We start from the raw sequence: 8,188 nt of genomic DNA, 5'->3' as shown, positions 1-8,188 counted from the left end.
CCTAAGACACTTGACTGCTAACCAGAAGGTTGGCGGTTCAAACCCACCAGCCACTCCTTGGAAGGAAGATGGGGCAATCTACTTCTGTAGTGATACTGTCTCGGAAACCCAAGGAGGGGTCGCTATGAGTAGGGTTTGACTCGACGGCACATAACAATAACAAATGTTCTATAAAGTCACCACTGACATTGAATTAGCATACACTGAATCATTATTTCTAGGGGAAATTCAGGGTTAAGTTTTTTGAGTTTCTGGCCACAGCATTTTTATCAATCAGTACATAAATTTGTTTTATTTATGTTTCTATTTAAAGACACTTTATTTAATATGTATTGTTAACTCACTACCATTGAACTCACTGCCAACAGCACTGTAACTCAACTAAACAAAACTTACCTAACATACGTATTTTTCACATAGAACACATCACAGAGCTCTTACATTCAGGATCCCTAGATAGCACTTCAACACTACACTTTGGGACCATTTAAAACAGTAAAATCACCAACAAAAAGCACAAAAATATGGCACTAAGAAAATTAGGAAAAGGCCATGTGTTTAAGGTATGAGAGCTGAAACAAGAAAGCAGAGCCTTGCCTTGTCTGAATTCATCTAGAACACACATGTCAAGTAATTAAAATTTTTCACTGCTCTGGGCATGTACACAAATGACTGCAAAAATGTATGAATATTGATTTGGGGTTACAAATAAATATTAGTGATTAGGCAAGTTATAGATACATACTCCATGAATAATGACAATCAACTCCATTGTTGAAAGGCTATAGCATGACTGAATGTTGAAATTGTGAAGTATATCAAGTTAATACTTCACATGGTATCCAATCAGTATTGAGTATCACTATGTTTCCCTGAATATATCCCTCCTGAATTTAGAGACCATCTAAAGAATAGATTTGATGCATTGAACACCAATGACCAAAAACCAGAAGAATTGGGAGATGACACCAAGACCATCATCCATGAAGAAAGCAAGAGGTCATTAAAAATACAAGAAAGAAATAAAAGACCAAAGTGGATGTCAGAAGAGACTCTGAAACTTGCTTGACTTAGAAGAGTAACTAAAGCAAATGGAAGAAATGACAAGATAAAAGAGCTGAACAGCAGATTTCAAAGAGCAGCTCAAGAAGACAAAGACAATTACTATAATGAAATGTGCAAAGACCTGGAGTTAGAAAACCAAAAGGGAAGAACATGCTCAGCATTTCTCAAGCTGAAAGAACTGAGGAAAAAATTTAAGCCTTGAGTTGCAATATTGAAAGATTCTATGGGCAAAATATTGAATGATGCAGGAAACATCAAAAGAAGATGGAAGGAATACACAGAGTCACTGTACCAAAAAGAACTGGTCGATGTTCATCCATTTCAGGAGGTGGCATATGTTCAAGAATCAATGATACTGAGGGAAGAAGTCAAAGCTGACTGAAAGAATTGGTGAAGAACAAGCCTCTAGGAATTGACAGAATACCCACTGAGATGTTTCAACAAACTGAAGCCCCACTGGAGGCACTCATTCGGTTATGCCAAGAGATTTGGAAGACAGATACCTGGCCAACTGACTGCAAAGATCCATATTTGTACCCATTCCAAAGAAAGGTGATCCCATAGAATGTGGAAATTATCTAACAATATCATTAATATTGCATGCAAGTAAGATCTTACTGAAAATAATTCAAAAATGGTTGCAGCAGTATATTGACAGAGAACTTCCAGCAATGCAAGCTGGATTCAGTAGAAGATGTGGAATGAAAGACATCATTGCTGATGTCAGATGGATCTTAGCTCAAAGCAAAGAATATCTGAAAGATATTTATTTGTATTGTATTGACTATGCAAAAGCATTTGTTTGTATGGATCATAACAAATTGTGGATAACATTGAGAAGAATGGGAATTCCAGAATACTTTATTGTACTCTTGAGGAACCTGTACATAGACTAGGAGGCTGTCGTTCAGACGGAACAAGGGGACACTGCATGGTTTAAAATCAAGAAGGGAGTGTGTCAGGGTTGTATCCTTTCACCATACGTATTCAATCTGTATGCTAAGCAAATAATCTGAGAACCTGGACTATATGAAAAAGAGTATGGTATCAGGATTGGAGGAAGAATCATTAACAACCTGTGATACACTGACGACACAACTTTGCTTGCTGAAAGTGAGGATGACTTGAAGTACTTAGTGATGAAGATTGAAGAATGCAGTTTGCAGTATGGATTACATCTCAATATAAAGACAACAAAAATCTTCACAACTGAACCTATAAGCAGCATTGTGATAAATGGAGAAAAGATTCAAACTGTCAAAGACTTCACATTGCTTAGTTCTACAATTGACGTCAATGGAAGCAGAAGTCAGGACATTAGATGTTGTATAGCACTGGGTAAGTTGGTTGCAAAGGACCTCTTTCAAGTGCTGAGAAGTAAAGATGTCTCCTTGAGGACAAAGGTGCACCTGACACAAGCCATGGTATTTTCAATTGCCTCATATGCTTGTGTGAGCTGGACAACGAATAAGAAAGACTGAAAAAAAAATTGACTTTTGAGCTGTGGTGTTGGCAAAGAATGTTGAAAGTATCGTGGACTGCTAAAAGAGCTAACAGGTCTGTCCTAGGGGAAGTGCAGCTGGAATGGCCCTTGAAGGTGAGAATGGCCAGACTTTGACTCACCTACTTTGGTCATGCTGTCAGAAGGGACCATTCCTGGAGAAGGATGTCATGCTTGGAAAGGTGGAGGGTCAACGAGAGAAGGGAATGCCTTCCACAAGATGGATTAACACAGTGACAGCAGCAAAGAGCTCAAGTATAGCAAGAATCATGGAGCTGGCTCAGGACTGGGCGTAGCTTCCTTCTGCTTTGCATAGGGTTGCTATGAGTCAGAGAGAACTCAACGGCACCTAACAACAAACAACAAACATGTTTCCCTGGAAAAGTAAAATGTTAACATTGCCTTTAGTGGCCCTGTGAGTTGTCCTTAGTGCATTAGAACACAGCTTGTCAATCAGAGATCTATTGAAAAATCTCTGTTGGGAAGCTGAAATCCTCAAATCAGGTCCTAGCTATACCCTCAACAAGCTAAGCAACCTTCAATCAAAAAACAACACTTTCTTGGCTTCGATTTCTGCATCTAAGGAAAGGAATAAGAATCCCTAAAACCTCAATGTATTTTATAATTCTCTCATATAAAGAGGTTACGCCAACATAATTCATACACATTTTCAAAAAAATAGAGAGAGAATGTTCCAGTTCTCAAAAACCAGTCCATAAAACTCATTAAAACAGAGACTTCTGCTGTGGCCCGGGGAATTCTGATTCAGGTCTTAGAAGCAACCCAAAATGTATATTATTTTAAAATTCCTCCAGATGATTCTGTTGCCTGGATTAATTTGGGAATCATTTCTTACTAAGAACACAGCAAAATTGAGAACCTCAAGCCCGTAAGTACAAAATCAGCATAAAATATTTGCACATATTAAAAGCTGTCTCATAATTTGCTTTTCATATACTTCACTATATTCTCTTATTCCTTTTAATTGATCATATCATGGGTTTTATTCACAGTTTTTTATCTCAGTGGTCATGAGGTCTTAACCTCGCACTATCACACTCACTGAGATAGTAAATCCAGAGAGGATTACCCAGTGAGGTTGGCACGCATCTATCTATCCTTTGGCAAGTGTTATATATACATTTTCATAATTTTTAAAGGTTTCTCTAGAAATCTGCAATTTCTTTGACACTAACACCTTTGATTTCTGTAACACAGAAGTTCAGGGCCAAGATTCAAAAAAAAAAAATGAGAAAAGGGCAAGCGAGCTGTTTAGTGCTGGCCTCACTTTCCCCGCTGATTAGTGCAATGGAGGTATGAAATTCTGATACAGAGAACGTGTTCTTTTCTCACTGAAGCAGCTAGAAGTCTGTAGGGAGCATTTGTGGAAAGATGGTCTTCAATAGACATAATTAGTGAAAACCTGAAAAAGAGCTTTGAAACATCCACCAAGTCAAATTTTAGCTCCATCATAAAACAGTCCTTCTTGAGGTTTAGATGCAGGTGACAAAGTTCAATGTTTGGGTTTGGGTTTGAGATTTTTTTTCTTTCTTTCTTTTTTACCAATTATACAAGAGCCATAATCCATAAAATATAGGCAATATCTCATGGGCATAGTTCTCCATGCTTGCAAACATTTAAACTTACACTTGTGGAGCATAAAAGATTTATAATGATCTCACCCACAAATATAAATTTTATCCCACACAAGATAAAAAGACCTAGAAGCAGAAGCAGTGAACAGCTGAATGTGAGCAGAGAGTCATAAATTCATAACACTTACAATTTTTAACAACCTCATCATAAATGTGACTGATTTCAATTTAATTTATGGAATTTTGCAGCCAGGTCCAGGAATGTCCTTTAAAAACTAAAAATTTAGAAATACCATCATCTAGTTTGGGTTTCTATTAAAATGTCTAGCGTGTTAAGTAACTCTGACAGCACATATAATATGAAGGCTGTTCTTGGTCAAAGCAAAACTACTCAGGAAAATTCCTAATATCTTTGCATCAAACTACAAGAAGTAAAAACACCAATGTCAAACCACAGTACTCACAGAAAAACGCTTCGCAATGTCTTTCTAAGGAAACAGTCCAACAGAGGAGAAGAAAATTCATGTCTTTTATAAGACAGACAACTTTGAATTCAAAGACCAGTCACTTATTTCAAACTGACTGATGACCAGATCAGGTATTTAAATCCTTTGAATTTCAGTTTCTTTGTTTTAAATGAGATATTTATTGAGCCTATATTATGTGCTGAACGCTGCACTAAAAGTTTACTTATATTATCTCATTTTAGTTTCACTATAATTTCATGGTGTCTTTTTAAAATCTCATTTTACACTAACCAAAACTGAAGCAAAAAGAGAGTAGCCATTTTCTTAGATTTTACTGCTCATAAATGGTGATGAGATTTGCCTATAAGGAGACAGACTCCAAAGTTCTTGTTTTAACCATTATACTAAAGCCCTTCTCTATAAAATGGAAGTTACAAGATCATTTCAGAGAATTATGTATTAATGTATAAAGTAACCAGGACAGTATTCCTTCTTTCCCCATTCTGAGATAAAATGTTATCTCATCTACTATTGTATTCAATAATCATTTTATTGGCCCAAATTTAGATGATGACTAGTCATTGTTAAGGGAGCTCTGGTAGCATAGTGCCTAAGGCACTTGACTGCTAACCAGAAGGCTGGGGGTTCAAATCCACCAGCCACTCCTCAGAAGGAAGATGGGGCAATCTACTTCCGTAGTGATACTGCCTCGGAAACCCAAGGAGGGGTCACATAACAACAACAACAACAGTCATTGTTAATCAATGTCCTTTGACTGTTCAAATGACTGCCCATTGTCTACTGAAAATTTCTTCTCCCATTCAACCAGGTACTATATTAATCTCAACCCAGTAATCAGAGTGAACTGAGTCTTTGTCTCAGGCAATTTCTGCATGTGCCCTTCAGTCTTGAGGACTTGCAGGGTCAAATTCTGCAAGTTTCCAGGAAAGGTGCATTTCATCTTCAAAGAAGAGACTGTGTCCTGTCTTGTCTGGGGAATCACAAATACATCCAATTACCACTTATTTGAAGGACCACACACCTACTGTATGTCAGGTACTGTGGTATATGCCAAAGATACAGAGTGAATGTGACCCAGACATTACCCTCATAGACCTTACAGTCTAGGATGAGCACAGACAAATCACAGGTGATAGTTAAACAAGGAGAAAAGTGCTACCAAAGAGGCAGACACAGGACACACAAGGAAAGGGCATCCAAACCATTGGGTGGGAACCTAAGGGTCATGGAAATCTTTCTGGATGTGACCTCTGAGGTGGCACAAAGCTGAGCTGGAAGGTAACTGTAAGAAAGTTCAAGAGAAGCACAGGGGAAGGCATGATGATGATGACAAGGCTGGTGATCAGAACTGACTAGGCACAGACTAAGGACCGTGTTATGCTGAGCACTCTGTAGGGGCTGTTGGATGAGAAGGAGGACAACTCAGGACAGAAGTTAGGAGGTTAGTCACGGTCCAAGCACAGGCAATGAAGAATTGAACCTTGAGAGGAGGAATGAGAAGGGAGAGAGACATATTAATGAAAACTCTTATTAAAAAGACGCATCATTCATTCATTCAGTAAACTTCACCAAGTACTAAAAAGTGTCTGCTAACACGCTCTGTTACTTTATTATAAAGACTGAAAACAGTAAGAAAGATTCAGTAGAAAATGACTGCACATCTCTTTGTTCTGGACATAACCCAGTAAAAGCTGAATAAAAAGACTTGAGAATAAATCAGAAAACTGTGTAATTACTAAAACGTATCATATCAAATTTGACTTACAACAAAAACTAGGAAACTCCAATGATCTTTGCTTTCCTTGCCCCAAAAGCCAGCAAACATTTTGTATCCCCCCCCCAAAAAAAAAAATGATTTTGCAACTATTACCTTGTATAATAAGCCTGATTAACATGCTTGATGTGCATTCTGTATGGACAAAGCAAAATTCTATTGAATAAGAAGAACTCAATATCATATGAGAAAAAGCAAGACTAATAACTTTTCTTTCCTCTGAGCCTAGCAGTTAATTTCCATGTTGGACTATTCTTTAATAACATTGGATACACCATGGGATTTTAGGAAGCTCTCATTTAGTTTTGAACCCTCTTAAGTTGTAATTTTCCTTCCAGCTCAGATGGATCTTTTATCTATTGTACCCTTAATATCCCTGCTAATCTTAGTATAGAAAAGCTTCATAATTTGAAAAGGAGAAGTTTAACAAGACATGAAGCTGATTGTTTGCACAATCAGAACATCTAATTGAGCTATAGTATTCTAAACCATGCTTGCAAACAGGGAGATAATTTTTCCTTCATTTCCTATTTTATCAGAAAATTAACCTTCATTTAAAATGCTATGGTCTGAAACAATTTTATAGCTACATTCTCTCTGCCGTTCATAAGAATTTGAATTTTAAATTTGCATCCTGGTCTTTGAAAATGAAACAAACTGTAGGATACTTCGGGGACCAGGTGTTTATGATCAAACAGACATCAAATGTGACCCATGTCCAAAGCATAACAACTGCCAACCAAAGAAATATATAATCATGTCTTTTCTTATTTTTACAAACTTTGGTAAAATAATGAGGCTCTCAATTTGCATAAAAATATTTTTGTGTGAGAGTCTCACAGGTATTTCATTGAATTGTATGAATATCTGAACCATTTATTAAGTATCTCTCTGCATGTAGAACTGAATGAGCCAGACTTGAATCCTGAAATGATGACACAGAGATGGCTAGAGTCCAAGTGAAATTAGGTAATTCATTTGAGAAACAGTGCACTAAGCACCACTGATGACATTTATGTACTAGAGCGGGCTGGTCAAAGATTGAAAGAGATTGAATTGTCAAATAGTTGTGAAGTTCTTCTGGGGTCATCTTTTCTTTTAACCCTTTCAGGACCCATGGGATATATAGTGTCTACCACATTTTTCTCCACTTGGGTTTATTAAGCAGCTCTTTTCCATTGATCGTGCATGCAGCCATCAGGAGAGGACCTGTATAACTGTTTAAAATGGAAACAATAGGGACGTGCTGCAGATTACTGTTTTCACGGGACATTATATGAGGTGATGAATTCTGGAACTGTGATTCTGCAAAATTTTTGTCTCTTTTGGCTTTTTCACTGGAAGATAAAACGTGTAGGTATATTTCTTGGTTCCTGTGCATTACTTGAAGGAGCTCTGGTGTGTAGTGGTTAAGGCATTTGATTTCTGACAAAAGGTCGGTGGTTCTAATCCACCAGCCACTCTGCAGAAGAAAGATGGAGCAGTCTGCTTTGGTAAAGGTTATAGTAGTGGCCATCCAATGGGAGTCACTATGAGTCACAACTGGCTGAATGGCAGTGAGGTCGGTTTTTTGGTGCATTACTTGGAAGTGCCTTCCTTGTGATGATTCCATGATTGTGTGAATACTGCATTTTCCAGGCACTCTAAGTTCTTTGCAACTGATAAGGGATCTAGAAGGCAGCATTCAGTCCAGAAGGACATATGTGTACCACTAATACTACCATCCCCAAGTCCAAAGTAACATATATGGCCCACATAGTATGTA

The sequence above is a fragment of the Orycteropus afer genome, unplaced genomic scaffold (genome assembly GCF_000298275.1).
Source record: "Orycteropus afer afer isolate SDZICR_OR568_19922 unplaced genomic scaffold, OryAfe1.0 scaffold00025, whole genome shotgun sequence".
NCBI lineage: Eukaryota > Metazoa > Chordata > Mammalia > Tubulidentata > Orycteropodidae > Orycteropus > Orycteropus afer.
This window is presented reverse-complemented; position numbering follows the sequence as displayed.